Raw genomic sequence first — 16,191 nt, forward strand, 5'->3', positions numbered from 1 at the left:
GACGCCTCCAGTGGCAATGGCCAATTGAGACTGTGAACGTTGACAAGGAGGAGCTGTGCGAAGTGGTCCACTCACCGGATGGTCTAAACGATTCCAACGAAGCCTACATGTATGCCGACAGCCAGCAGATCGGCGAGGAACCCTTTCACGCAACATCGTCGATCCAGGGCCAATGCAATGCCAATGTTTCGACCAATTCGCTGGAAGCGGCCAAGTTGAGGAAATACAGCATGAATACCAAATGCACTATAGAATATGAAATCAATCGTATGTATGTCAAAATATATTTGCCGACCAGTGTAATCAAACCTGCGAGTTACCATCTCTACTCCCCTCAAGATGTCACCCCTAAAGCCGGCGCGTCTTGTCTATATCACAGCTGCGCCACAGACGAAAAAATCAACGGTACGCAACCGAGGGCTGAAAGTAGCTAAAAGTAGCCAACTTTTTTCTAAAACAGCTGAAAAAGTAGCAAAAAAAAACACCGTTAGCCAACTCGTCATTTTCACCATTGTCGCTTTTATAATTTGCCTTTTTAAGTAAGTATATAAGTATATAATAAGAGCGCTAGCGACCAGGCCTTCGGCTCTATGTAGGATTATATCTTATTTGTTAAATTACAATCTTGTAAATATCTATATATTTTATTTATATTTATTGTTGTGACGAAGGGTAAGATGGATGAGGGTAGTATATTTGGAAAATGAGCTTTTCTAATGCTAACTAATTTTTTGCAGGTGTCCAGCAGGTGTGCGGTAGAGAGCTCTAGACCACATAAGTGGCAGTTCGGTTTTGGGTCTCCTGACAGTACATGGCTGTGGGTGCCACTGCTGTGTCCTATCCGGAGGCGGGTGAAAATAGTGTTTTTCGTTCGGGATGTGTTGATAGAGAACTTGACTTTCTCCAAATTTGGGTTGCAGTTCCTGTATCTGTGATGAAAGTTAGCCCAGATTTCGATTTTTGCGAGTGGAGCTGTTTGAGAATAACTTTTCGCAGATCTTTTTCCGCTGAAGGGAGTATCATGATTGTGGGATACTTTGACATTGCTTTTGCTGCATTGTCAGCCAACTCATTGCCCCTAATGCCCCTGTGGCTGGGAACCCAAAATATGTTAAGTTTTAGAGGGGTTTTTATTAAACTTTCCCGTATCTGCACGATTGTTGGGTTTGTGTTAGATAGATTTTTGACAGATTCTACCGATAGGCTATCGGTACATATCGTAAACTTTCCAGTTCTGCCTTGTGCGTAAACGATGGCTTTCAGAATAGCTTCTGCTTGAAGAGTTGCCGGGGCATTAGTAAGGTCGAATGGCATTCGTACAAACTCGTAATGTCCCCCTCTGCTCAAAATGCTGTCTTTTTTTTTTTTTTTTTTTTTTTGAATGTTCTTTTTGTACATTTTAATTTGATGGTAACCACTGGCTAAATCTAGTAATGAAAAATATTCATGTTTTCCCAATTTGTCTAAAACGTCACTAATTATTGGCATGGGATATTTATCTTAATAGTCTTTTCATTAAGTTTTCTACAATCTACCACTAATCTCCACCTTCTCTGTCCTGTTGCATCTAATTTCTTTGGTACTAACCATGTGTAAACAGGAATGTCGTCTGTAGTAGGAATTTAATGTTTTCTACTTTTTGTGAATGTTAATGGGTCTTATCATCGTAAAATATGTCGGCGAATCCTTAGTTAATAGAAAATTCAATTGAAATGACTATTAAAATGGTACCAAGGCATTCTATAATTTCTAAGTCGATTTCTAAGAAGCAAATAATTTTGCATTTGAAAACGCCTTCTTCGCAGTGTTTGCAGGCTACAAAAAACCTAAGTCGCTTTTTAAATTAACAGTTCAACCAGATATTTAAGCGAAACCTTAAGTGACAATTTATTATTCATAATTTTAAATTATTGGAAATCGGCATATCTTTACAATGTTTTTTTTTTTTATTATTTAAATTATTTTTTTTATTTTTTAGTTTTAAGCAGGGTCGAAGGTGACGTGCTGAATGAATCATTTTTATACCCTGAACCCATTGAAAATGGGAAATCAGGGTATAATGTTTTTGTGAAAAAGTATGTAACAGGCAGAAGGAATCATCGCAGACCCCATAAAGTATATATATTCTTGATCAGCACGATGAGCTGAGTCGATATAGCCCTGTCCGTCTGTCCGTCCGTCCGTCCGTCCGTTCGTCTGTCCGTATGAACGCCGAGATCTCAGAAGATATAAAAGCTAGAGAGCTGAAATTTTGTGTGCATACCCGTGTATACCATACGCAGTACGAGTTTGCTTTATTTATTCGATAACTTTTTTATCGAGAATAATCGAAAAATTGATTTTGTTTTTTGAGCCTCATCGGAGTACTATTAGATGTAGAGACTTCAGATTTGCTGTGTATATATATATGATGAATACAAACATTTTGTAATCAACAGATTTTGGATACCACGCCCCCTTCGCCCCCAATTTGTAAAAAACGTATTTCAAGAGAGAGACTTGTGCTTTGGAATGTACACACATTTCGACCATATAATTACGCCCTGAAAATTTCATTAAGATCGTATGTTTACGAAAGAAGTTATTCACCAAGTAAATTCTCATACTATTCTCCACACTGCAGCGCAGCCCAACCGCAGTCGCTGCTTACTGCGCAGTTAGCAAAGCGCGGCCGCGTGAGGGTGGATGCATGTGTATATATGTGTGCGTGCATAAAAGAAGTGCAGAATGATAAGAATATCAGCGTGGAGGGTTCAGGGTATCTCCTAGTCGAGCAGTCTCGACTAGAGTCTTCTTACTTGTGCTAATTTGTCTTTGATGACCGTACTGGCCAAACAATATTTGTCTCCGCTGACAATTTTCGTTGCTTCCTCAAGGGGGCGTAGCATTGTAAGCACATTGTTTAACAGCTCAAATTCCTTTCCGGTAAGCCACATTTGGTCATTTGGAATACTCAGCAAAATGTCAGTCACATGCGTTTTGACCTTCAAAAAGCGCTCTATCATATATGTACTGTTTCATCTGTCTAATAAGCTTAAAGTTTCGGGGCAATAATTATTTTCTAAATTTTTATAAGTTCTTACATGTCTCAGTGAAGAGATAAATGGGTCCGGAGATGCTGCAAACATATTAAAAAGATTCTCGTTTTGTCTAACGCGTGAAATCTTGCAAGTATTGGAGTAACGAAACTTTTTGTTATCTTTGTTCTTACATTCCTGGGCTTCTTCTGATAGCTCTCCAATAGGTAAACACTGATACTCTATTAGATTTCGGCCATGGACAAGAATTTTATGAACTGTGGGAGTAAGTTTCTTTTGCGGATACATCTCTTGTGATAGGTTTGCAGTTGTTGCTGCATACTCTTCAAATTTGGGCCCATTCACCATTTCCTTACAGTTGATAACCTTTAAGATTATGCCTAAGCAAGCGTTTTATTATCGTTTGGTCTACTCCTGTGATTCGAGCGGAAATCTCATGATTAGCAAAAAATTTGCGTGAAGCCATTACTATCATTAGAATTTCCATAACCGTATTTGGGGCAATCGACTTTTAAGGCAAGTGATGTTTGAAACTCTTGTTGAATAATTTGTTTTCAAGCATTAAATATTTCTTTGTTTGTTGCACTTTCAGCAAAAGATTCTCCAGGTCGTGCAATTGTATATCCCAGCTTCAATATAAACTCTATGCACCTTATTCTCGCATGAAGTAGGGATAATCCATACTCAGAATTAGAAAATTTTGTTTGTGTAATTTTACAAATAGTACAAATTAAAGTTGATATAATAAGAATTTTACCATCAATCATAGTTAAAAAGAATTCAAAATTTATAGTTATTTTTTTTACTACTAGCATTTTCAAACACATATGGCCTCAATGAATCAATTTGATTTTTGATGTCATCCACTGTTGTTCTTATGACATCGGAGGTCTCCCTGGTATACTGAAAAAGAATAGGACGGCAAAAATGTACAGAGGAGGGACGTGGATTCTTCCAATAATCAGAACTTCCACTTCTTAGCCGAAGCGGAACTACAGATGCCATAAACATATTGGCATCTGAAATTGTGTTATCACTCCCACAAATGCTATGTTTGTACGAGCTTTGTCCAGACGATCCATCACACCGCCACTTATTGAGTAATGTGAGTGATTCTGGAAGTGTGTCTATATCCGGTAAGCTTCTTATAAGCCACCTCGCAGTGTGGTCCATAACGTCTTGCAGTTTTGCTACAGCCGATGTGTCATTGACGATAACATTTGGTGGAACAGCTTCCTTTTTGCAAAATGCAATTTTTTTATAGCCGGGTAGGATTTTGCAATTATGCCGAATCAAAGAGCTGCGTAAGATGTTGTACTTTAACTTGGACAGCCCTAAGTCCATAAATAACGCAACGGCTTTCTCCGGGATGTATTTAGTTGAAAGATCATCAGTTGGTGTTGGTATACTCTCCTCAATCCTTTGCTCTCTCGCTGGACTTGCTTTCAGCACTGCTTTCGTTATTTCTGATTTGCTTCTTTCTTGGACTTTTGTATACTTTACTGACAATGGTTCCGATAGATGTTCCTGAGAAATAGCTTCTGTAACCTCTCCAAGTTTACGTTTCCTTGTGTATGCTGAACACTCGTCCAAAGATTTTGTAGGCCTTCCTCTATTCCCTGATGTGCTGGGAATACTGTCATCGATGTTTTCATCGCTTTCAAAGATTGTTAAGCTACGAAGCTATTCCATATGTCTCGTATTAAATCTATTAATAGTCCGTTTGCATTCGGACCATTTTACTTTAATTTTATAATACACATTTTTAACTTTCTTATCGTTGCCACAACACATATTAAATCCTTTTTTCACTTCTGATAAGAAATAATTGTAGTCTTCGAAGGCAAGAAATAAATCAAACAAGGTCTGGTTTGACAAAGACATTATCACAATTTAAAAAAATCACGTTCAATACCAACTGTGATTGTTGCTCTTATGGTGTCAATGCAGCGGTCATTAAATTCAGATCAATATATACGATTTTTAAACCGCTAATCTACCCGAGCCCTTTTTTCTACCTATTATTACCTAACATATTGCGCAAACATCTATGAATCAATGATTAAAAGGTTATATACGGAACTTCATGACCTGATTAATATACAGGTACCTGTATTCTTTCCGGGGTCAGAGAAAAATGTGATTCTCAGACCACTTTCGATTTTGCGTAAAAGTCCATATGCCAAGGGTATATTTAGCGATATGGTAACGTATTTTCCACTAGAAATTTTCTTTCTTGCTAAAAGTTTCCTCAGCTGCAGATGCGGTGTATTTGTAGTTGATAATAATGAAATGGCATCGTTCGTTTTTAAAATACGCTCAATCATTAAGCAGAAATTATTCCATCTGTTGGGTGTTTCCTGCAATAAAGTATACGCTTAACCTTCTTGAGCTAGTTTTAATTTTTCAGTCGCTATCGTGCATTGCCTAAAAAATCGAACTTTTGATTTGCACTAAGTAAATTTAAATCATCTTGTACCACGGGATTGATCGAATGTGCAAAGCATGGCAGATTGTACACTTGTAATATTTCACATACTTTAGGCATGGAGCTGGCATTATCTGTTACAATGCATACCGTTTTATTGCGTATATTCTATTCAATACATATTTTTCCCAACGTATAATGGGCGATTTGTCGATTTTGGCGTCATGATCTAATAATAAATCTTTTGATGTGGTAGCTTGAAATTAATGGATCAGATGTCGATTTACGCACTTCTTTAATGCACGCATAAGCCCGCGGCGACTGCGCTTATGAGAATTTATTTGTTGAATAATTTAATTTCTAGCAATCTTAATGAAACTTTCAGAGCGTAATGACAACGTTAAAATGTACATATGTACATTCCAGTTTTTGAAATTTAAAAAAAACGTATTTCAAGTCCTAGAGACTTGTGCTTCGGCATATACATTTGAGCATTATTGTAGGTCTAGAAATTAAAATGTTTTTGCTGTGTATATACATATGATGAATACAAACAAAGTTTGAATACCAAGCCCCCTTCGCCACCACTTTGTAAAAGTCGTATTTCAAGTACTAGAGATTTGTGCTTTGGAATGTACACACATTTGAACATTATGATTACGTTCTGAAAGTTTCAGAATGCAGAATAAGGGTTCAGCGTATCTCCTAGTCTTAAAGAAAGCACAGACCTTCTGACCTAACAACCTAGTTTTCTGTTGTTCCATCGTTTTCGCGTTTTTTTTTTTTTTTTTTTTTTTTTTTTTTTACTTTCCCCTCTAAACTAATACGGCCTATATTAGTGCAAAACATGTTTAAATTTATATATAGTTAAGTTCTGGGGTGGAGTTGTGGTAGTACTGGCAGAGACGGAGGCGGACGCCGGGGCTTCAATTGTGTCTGCCTCTTGTATGGCAGCCTCACTATGTCTACTGTAGCACAGTTGCGGTTGTACATCGATATTTTTAAAGTTGCATATCAAACATCATATTGGCTGTAGTCAATTATTGTGTGTGCTGCATTTGCTTTTTTGTGTTTTTCAGCAAGAGGCATTTGCACATTTAAGTAACGTGTTTTTCTCATAATGGCGTCTTTTGCAGGGCTGCCAGCTTAGACTTTTACCGACCAGAGTGGGCCATTTTCAACTGCCAAATTGTGATGCTGGCGGGAAATTTGGCATTTTTAAAAATCAAACTGGCACTGGAATAGTTAATTAAAAGAGGTATTATTATATTTATATAATAGAGACGATGATTGTTATCGATGTTGACTAAGTAAAGAATAAGAAAACGCTGAGACTCGCTAAAAAATTTTAGAGTCTAATCTAAAAATCGTACACATCAGGTTTCCCTGCCAAGCAAATGCAACGTAAGTGTTAAATTAGATATTTACTTTAATTTATATTTATACATATATGCACATATGAACCACCAAAAAGTGATCTACCGCGTCGGCGTGTAAGTTTTTGTTTTTGTATCAATACACAAGCTATTGATTATTTTTTGAAGGGTCGTTTTGAAAGGTCATTTGGACCCGGCGGCTAAGAGTGAAGTCAATGCCAGTAAAACGAAAGTCATAGCAAATGTATTGCGACGTTTTTTTTTTTATTTTTTATTTTTTTTATTTATTTTATTTTAATTTGTTGAAGCCAGACGAGGTTTTTCAATAACCCCTTTGTGAGCTTATTATCTGTTCAATTAGCTCATTAGGGCGCGCCGACAACTTACGTTGCTGTCGCAATTTACAAATATTTACAATTACAAATATTTACAACACAATACAATAATAACACAATGATGGCAGCTATATGTTAACTCCTGTTGACCGTCATCCGGGGCGATCTGAGAATCAGGTCCCTTGGTTGTCTCCTTTTGAGCCTCCTAGGAGTTCTGTTTGTTATGAGCATTTTTGCTAGCCTGTTTTTGTGCCGCTCCAATCTGTCATTGTACTATCTTCATGAACATTTAGATTATGACTAAAATGTAGATTTGTATGTTGTACTTGAAATACGCCTTTTACAAAAGTGTGGATGAGGAGATGGATATAGGGGTGGGGGTGAAATTTTTACAAAAATTGAAATTCTATAAAACTCATATGAATATACATTTCAAATTTGGCGACTAGCTTTAAGATGTAGCAGACATAAATTTATTCCTGATTTTCGATGTTTTTAATCGATAACATAATAATGGGAAAAGTTGTCGATTTTTAAAGCGGGTGGTATACACAGCATACGCAGGTACGCATAAACACGCATTGGCTGCAGGGCTTACTATGGGCTTGATTGGTTAATAATTTTCTTGTCGATCGACTATTTTCTTGACTCTTTCAAATCATGATTATAGATTTGCCAAAGTAGAAGTCTCTAGTACGCAGGAGTTCTGCAAACTGTGTAGTAAGCAGCGACAGCGCTTGGGAGTCGCTTGGACTGCGCTAAAAAATTTTAACGGTGGCTTTCCGAGCGCCGACGAGCTCGGCGGGCGACCGTTTCAATCGGTTATTGCAAACTATGTTTGCTCGGCATAAAACAATCTAGTAGTCCGCTTGTTTGCTGTCTTTTTATCTTGATATAGATTTAAATATATTGTAAAAATCATCAGTCTTACCATAAAATGGAAAGCTGAAATTCGGAAATTCAATCGGAAAGTCTTTTAATACCCTGAACCCATTGAAAATGGGAAATCAGGTTATAATGGTTTTGTTGAAATGTATGTAACAGGCAGAAGGAAGCGTGGCAGACCCCACAATGTATATATATTCTTGATCAAGGCGACGTGTTGAGTCGATTTAGCACTGTCTGTCCGTATGTATTAACGCGTCGATCTCAGAAGATATAAGAGCTGGAGACTTTAATTTTTTTTTTAAATGTTCGTATATACAGCATATCGAATTTATCAATAAAAAACGATAACTCATTTCGATATTTTTATCGATAAAAAACCTTATCGAAAATCAGGTATAAAGTTATATCTCCCACATCTTTAAAGCTAGAGTTTCCAAAAATAATATGTATATTAAGATGCATTTTATACAATTTAGATTCTTGTTAAAATTTCTCCCCCACCCTTATATCTGCCCCCTTACCATCATATTTGTACAAGGCGTATTTCAAATACTAGAGTTGTGCTTCGGAATATACACACATTTAAACAATATGATTACGTTCTAAAAGTGTATGTGAGTGTGTGTGTGCGTGTATAATTTTGCCCATATGAAAACACTTTCGTTTCAAACTGTATGTATAAATCCTACATTTCAAGAGCACAACGGAAGCATACAACTAAGCCCAATAAACAAAACTTATTGAATTTCAAGTAAACGATTGTGCGACACTGTTTGCAAATTCCCATTAACACAAAAGAGATTGTTAGACCTATCAAGCCAAGCAACAACTCAGAATTCCTATTAAATAGCCTATACGAATAGAATGTAAGAAAACAATGTATGTACATACATATGTATACACGTATGTATGTATTTGAGGAAAGACATTTTCAATAAAGGTCAGTTGATTGTGACCTCTGAAGAATACACTTCGTGTCTGTCAAAGCTATTATTATTATATGTAATGAAACGATTTTCATTTTACGAATTTCGTTCTTTATCATTTTCTAAGAATCTCAATAGCGGATTTGTTTTTGCATTGTTTTTTAATTTCCAGCCGCTTCTCTGGGCTTTTCATTGCCATATGGCGTCTTAAAAATAAAGTCATTCATTTTAATTACTACATACAGTGGACAATAACGTCTTCATACAGCAATGCTTTATTAACTAATAATTTAACAAAAAATTATTAAAAAAAAAAAAATAATTTTTATATTTTGCTTAGCATAAAAGTAATAACTAAAAACCATTAAAAAACGTGTTTTTCTCTCCAATAAAGTCTTTATACACTTAACCTGTACGCTTCAAATAACTGCGAAAGATTACATTTTTTTAACATTAGTATTTTGTGGGGTAACCCTTATTCTTTATAACTACGTGTAGTCTTTTTGGCATCGCCAAAACTAACCTTTCAGTGTATTTTTTGTCAATTTTCACCCACTCCTCTTTTTAATACTTCTATAAGTTTGGATTTTGAACTAATGTGGTGTGTTCTGATCCTTTTTTCTAACATATGTCAGCAATGTTCGATCGGATTAAGATCAGGACTCTGTGGTGGTGTCTTTAATAAATGGGGAGTATTGTATGCCAAATTACATTTTGAAAGAAGTTGGAGGGGAAACACTGGATTGACCAGACCAAAGTCCAGATTGGAATATTATTGCTATTGTATGGTCGCTTATAAAGCGAAATAGATCCGCCGATCTGACAAGGGCAGGTATGGAAACGGAGTGGGAAGGGATTATATTAAAACATCTTGAAGCCTTGGTGGATTTCGTCCCGAACACGCCTCCAAATGGTCAAAAGGAGGGTATATTTAACATTAATTTAAGAATTGTTGTTGATAAACATAACAATGTCAAAATATATACGCCACTATTGAAAAAATAAAATAAAATAATATTACAATCATCGTTAAACTTCAAAAAAAAAAAAAAAAAAAAAACAATAAAAAAATAAAATTATGAATTTATTGCTGTTGATAAAAGAAACATTAAGAAAATAAACTAAGGCAACGCTACATACATACATACATACATACATACATACATACCAATTAGGCCAACTGTTTTGCAGTTGGTTTTTACTACCTCTCCGTATGACAGTTGAACTTGACTGTACATATACATACATATATCCCACACTTCCATCATTCCATTTGAATGCATATATAGTTAAAGATCTGTAGCTATGTAGATATATCCATATACCATTCCAAGAAACAATTCATCTCAATACTTTGAACACTATAATCGATCTAAACTGAATCTCCAACACTTAAGAGAATCCCCCTTATAGTTTCCCATCTAGGTTGTACTTGAATCCCTTCTTACATTCTAGATACCCATGTCGGAGGCATGCCCTAATGACGACGACGCCTCCAGTGGCAATGGCCAATTGAGACTGTGAACGTTATTTATATTTATTGTTGTGACGAAGGGTAAGATGGATGAGGGTAGTATATTTGGAAAATGAGCTTTTCTAATGCTAACTAATTTTTTGCAGGTGTCCAGCAGGTGTGCGGTAAAGAGCTCTAGACCACATAAGTGGCAGTTCGGTTTTGGGTCTCCTGACAGTACATGGCTGTGGGTGCCACTGCTGTGTCCTATCCGGAGGCGGGTGAAAATAGTGTTTTTCGTTCGGGATGTGTTGATAGGGAACTTGACTTTCTCCAAATTTGGGTTGCAGTTCCTGTATCTGTGATGAAAGTTAGCCCAGATTTCGATTTTTGCGAGTGGAGCTGTTTGAGAATAACTTTTCGCAGATCTTTTTCCGCTGAAGGGAGTATCATGATTGTGGGATACTTTGACATTGCTTTTGCTGCATTGTCAGCCAACTCATTGCCCCTAATGCCCCTGTGGCTGGGAACCCAAAATATGTTAAGTTTTAGAGGGGTTTTTATTAAACTTTCCCGTATCTGCACGATTGTTGGGTTTGTGTTAGATAGATTTTTGACAGATTCTACAGTCGATAGGCTATCGATAGTACATATCGCAAACTTTCCAGTTCTGCCTTGTGCGTAAACGATGGCTTTCAGAATAGCTTCTGCTTCGGCTGAAAAATATATAAGAGGCAATATATACCTAGTATATCTCCAAATAAAGATTCGATTACCCTTTGAAGAGTTGCCGGGGCATTAGTAAGGTCGAATGGCATTCGTACAAACTCGTAATGTCCCCCTCTGCTCAAAATGCTGTCTTTTTTTTTTTTTTTTGAATGTTCTTTTTGTACATTTTAATTTGATGGTAACCACTGCACAGTGGTTTTTTTATGCCCTGAACCCATTGAAAATGGGAAATCAGGGTATAATGGTTTTGTTAAAAGTATGTAACAGGCTGAAGGAGGCGTGGCAGACCCCACAAAGTATATATATTCTTGATCAGGGCGACAAGCTGAGTCGATTTCGCCCTGTCCGTCCGTCCGTCCGTATGTATGAACGCGTCGATTTCAGAAGATATAAGAGCTAGAGACTTCAACTTTTTTTTAAAATGTCCGTATATATCACGCGCAGATCGAGTTTATCACTAAAAAACGATTACTCATCCCGATACTTTTTTATCGATAAAAAACCTTATCGAAGATCACTTAAAAAATTATATCGCCTACACCTTGCAAGCTAGAGTCTCCAAATTTAAAATGTATATTAAGATGTATTTTATACAATTTCGGTTTTTGTTAAAATTTACCCCCCACCCCTAAATCCACCCCCTCACCCTCATCTTTGTAGAAGTCGTATATCAAATACTAGAGACTTGTGCTTCGGTATACACATACATTTTAACATTATAATTACGTTCTGAAAGTTTCATTACGATCGTACGTCTAGAAATTATTCAACAAATAAGTGTTCACTATATTGCCAACACTGCAGCGCAACCCAAGCGCAATCGCCTGTATATGTGAGTGTGTGTATATGCGTGTGTTTGTTTGTATGCGTGTGTGTGTGTGTGTGAGTGTGTGTGTTTGCTAATTATTATTGAAATATCAGTTGCTTGTAGGGTTCAGGGGATCTCGTAGTCGAGCAGTCTCGACTAGAGCTTTCTTTCTTGTTATACCCTGAACCCATTGAAAATGGGAAATCAGGGTATAATGTTTTTGTGTAAAAGTATTTAACAGGCAGAAGGAATCATCGCAGACCCCATAAAGTATATATATTCTTGATCAGCACGACGAGCTGAGTCGATATAGCCCTGTCCGTCTGTCCGTCCGTCCGTCCGTCCGTCCGTCCGTCCGTCCGTATGAACGCCGAGATCTCAGAAGATATAAGAGCTAGAGAGCTGAAATTTTTTGTGCATACTCGTGTATACCATACGCAGTACGAGTTTGCTTTATTTTTTCGATAACTCATCCGATAACTTTTTTATCGAGAATAATCGAAAAATTGATTTTGTTTTTTGAGCCTCATCGGAGTACTAATAGATATAGAGACTTCAGATCTACTGTGTATATATATATATGATGAATACAAACATTTTGTAATCAACAGATTTTGGATACCACGCCCCCTTCGCCCCCAATTCGTAAAAAACGTATTTCAAGTACTAGAGACTTGTGCTTTAGAATGTACACACATTTTGACCATATGATTACGCTCTGAAAATTTCATTAAGATTGCATGTCTACAAAAAAAGTTATTCATCAAATAAATTCTCATACTATTGCCCACACTGCAGCGCAGCCCAAGCGCAGTCGCTGCTTACTGCGCAGTTAGCAGAGCACAGGCGCGTGAGGGTGGATGCATGTGTATGTATGTGTGCGTGCATAAAAGAAGTGCAGAATGATAAGAATATCAGCTTGGAGAAAGAATATCAGTCGAGCAGTCTCGACTAGAGTCTTCTTACTTGTTTTTATTTTTTATTTTAAAAAAGAAAAAAATAATTATAAAGAAATGAAATTTAAGTAAATATATTTAAAAGAATAGATCAATTTAACAAATTTTTAATTAGGTTTACTTTATTCTGTCTCAAAATATTCATCTTCTGAAGCAATGACCTCAAGTTCACCCTCATCTTCCTCGTCTGACGAATCCACTTCATTATTTTCCGAAAGTATTTCTATAAGTGGTTCTTGTAGTAGGGATATCACTTCTGCTGGTATTACTTTTAACTTGATTCGCTGCGATCCTTTTTTAAAAAAGGTGCTAGACAGCAATGGATCCGAACTATCCATTGATCTATTAAAAACATCAGTGATGTTGTCTAGTCGACTGCATTTTCTTGCGTGGCCTCTTCTATCGCTTTTGTATAGTTTATTTCTTGATTCAGATGCATGTTCCCCAAGGCAGCCTACAGGAACTAAACATGTATCTATTATTTGGTGCCCATGTACTAAGATTTTGTGAACTGTGGGCGACATGGGATACCAAGGATATTTATCGTGATATGCCACAAAAACTTTCGCACAGAAGGCTTTAAACTTTTCCGAGTTTATGCTGTATTCGCAGTTAATTGTCGTTAAAATAGTATGAAAACTTTGCAGAATGTCAAAATCAAAATGTAGAATTGATGACAGTAAAGCTGGATTTGAAAACGCCCTTCTCGCTGTGTTGCCATCATTTGAGTTGCCACTGCCATTTGGAAGAGGCTTGTCTACATTTAGGCCCATTTCTTTCATCATTTTTGATTGCAACAGTCTTTTTCGTGCTTCCAGGTCAAACTTATCGCAATCCTTTACATGCCACTTCTTAAGCTCAATTCTGTATGAGACTTTTAAAACAAACTCGAAAAAGCAAAATGAACATCCAAATTTTCCTTTTCTGCTAATATGAGGGCGGAAGTTTCCTTAATGAATTCGATTTTTAAAGGTCGGCAAAATCTAACAGATTGCGGGGCTTTGTTGAACCAAATAATTTGTTGTGTCTCATTTATCAATTTTAATGAAACAATTGTAGTAACAAACAGTGAACTCTCAATTGATGGTCTATCATGGAAACGCTGTTTGCACACACTCTGGCCGGTGGAACCATCATATCCATAGCTAAAGAATAGTTTACAATGTACTATATTGGGAAGTGTTTCTAGGACCTCGTGTTGCATTTCAAGAATGCGGGAAGATGTATGATTCAATAGATTTTGTAATGATACATGTGCTTTATTTTCCAAATATTCAATTCCTTGTGGCCTAAGTTTTAATTTAGAATTAAGAACGGCCGGATATGCCGGGTATATATCACAACCGTAAATCTTTGAATTTCTTTGGATATTTATGTACTGGCTTTTTGTGAATCCGTTTTCCAATATAAAAGCAAGAGCACTGTCGGGTGACATTTGTCTTGGTTCATCCGTAAAAAGTTTTTTTTTTATATCATCAATACTCTCACAATTCCCAGCTGCTTTTAAAACAATAGCCAAATTCTTTTCATTTGATTTTTTAGCTGAAACTGTGGCTGCATGTATGAGTAAGGGAGATGAATTGTTATTCTCTTTAGAAATTTCGGCGGCTAATTTTCTTTTTAGACGTGGACCAGCGCTTTCGTAATCACATTTTGCGCGACCCATTTTATTTGTTAAGGCATATTGACCAGTGATGTCAACGAATAAGCTTTTGCCAAGCCATTCCGAGTGTTTTATCTTAAATCTTTCAAGAGTTGAATTACACTTCGGCAGGTGCTTACGAATGTAATTTACAAAGCCTTTAACTTTTTGATTTATTAAGCTTATGTTCTCCTCATCTAAGTGTTTTTGTGCAATATTTGCCAATATATGTTGTTGTACTGCGTCGACTGAGCGATTGTTGTTGCTCCAAATGTCAACCAGATTAGCACGACTAAACTCATATTGTACTAGAAAAATTAAATTTGATCGAAAACGTGTGGATTCGGACAAAAAAGATTAGTTTCATATTAATCTGTACAAATTTGTTAATAACTCTGCATATAAAACCTTTTGCAACGCTTTGCCATACAAAAGTACTGATCCACGAAACACAACTACGCTTGTTAAGTTCATTCTGAAAATACACATTTACAAAACACGGTACAACTAAACAGAAACACATAAAAACGATACAATTATAAATAAACTATTGTTTTCAATACCTGGACAACCGTTTTCCATATTAAATCTTTTCACTTTTGTGTAAACTTTCGCCAAAACAAACAATTAAAGTTGCCAAACTTTTGCCGCCAATTTCCTACAAAACATATTGTTTGAAAACATGCGAATACTGGATGACCTGCGAGTCATCGAACAAAAAATAAAAATTTTTACAACCACAACATTTTTGGGCCCCTGGCAGAATGTTCAAACATGAACATACATAATAATAAAAATAGAGACAGTACTCGAATAACCTGCGCGTTATCCGACACAAAGTAATAAATATGTCATCGCTTAGTTGCAGCGACCAATGCAGCGTCTAATATATGTAAATGTAACGTGAGCCTGGGCCCAAAGATTCAAAAAAAGGGACACTTAAGTAAACATCTGGGCACTTGTTTGTGTGAGAAAATGCACCCTTCCAGTGACCGGAAGTAGTTTTAAGAGTCTCTGTTAGGTATATAAGAGCTAGGATTTTAAGCAATAAAGAGTTCAGTTAAGATCTTGAATTCGGCAAATGTGGAGTGTTTTTCATTTTAACGCTCTAACATTTTGGTCCTTCGGCGTTCTCTGTGTTTTCCCCCACCCGTGATAAGAGACACAGAGAAAGGAACCAGCGTCTTAATGCTGATAGTTTTAAAACTCAGCTTAAGACAAAATATAGTATATTACTCTGTTTTCCCCCGCCAGTGGTAAGAGACAGAGTATATACATATATAAACTAAAAGTGGTGCTCAAATTTAAAAAAAAAAAAGAAAATTTGTAGTGCTGGTGGGTCTGCATTCCCAAAAAGGGACTAGACAAAAAAAAAAAAAAAAAAAAAAAAAAAAATCCGAAAAGTTCGGTTCTCTCGTGAAGTGCGGAGAGAGAAAAACAAAAAACAAAAACAAAAATTAAAGTAATTCTGTTCTCTCGCGCAAAGTGCGGAGAGGCAGAATACTACCAAAAGGTTTCTGTTCTCCATCCAAAAAGAGAGACAGAGTAAAACTACAGCGAAATTCGACGAAAGAAAGCGACTCATCAGAACCGTCAGTGGCAAACGGGAAGA

At 36.5% G+C, this 16,191-nt stretch overlaps 1 long non-coding RNA gene across 1 annotated transcript; it reads right to left on the minus strand.

Annotated features, from left to right (window-relative positions):
• Window positions 1-14,669: 14,669 nt before the first annotated feature.
• Window positions 14,670-15,249, minus strand: LOC149090798 (uncharacterized). Its single transcript, XR_016197543.1, has 2 exons — window positions 15,143-15,249; window positions 14,670-15,054 (listed from the first exon to the last, which is right to left on the minus strand). It is a non-coding gene; the product is annotated as an uncharacterized LOC149090798 (long non-coding RNA).
• Window positions 15,250-16,191: the final 942 nt, after the last annotated feature.

Source organism: Drosophila navojoa, chromosome X, assembly GCF_054131105.1.
Source record: "Drosophila navojoa isolate 15081-1374.11 chromosome X, UAZ_NAV_1.0, whole genome shotgun sequence".
NCBI lineage: Eukaryota > Metazoa > Arthropoda > Insecta > Diptera > Drosophilidae > Drosophila > Drosophila navojoa.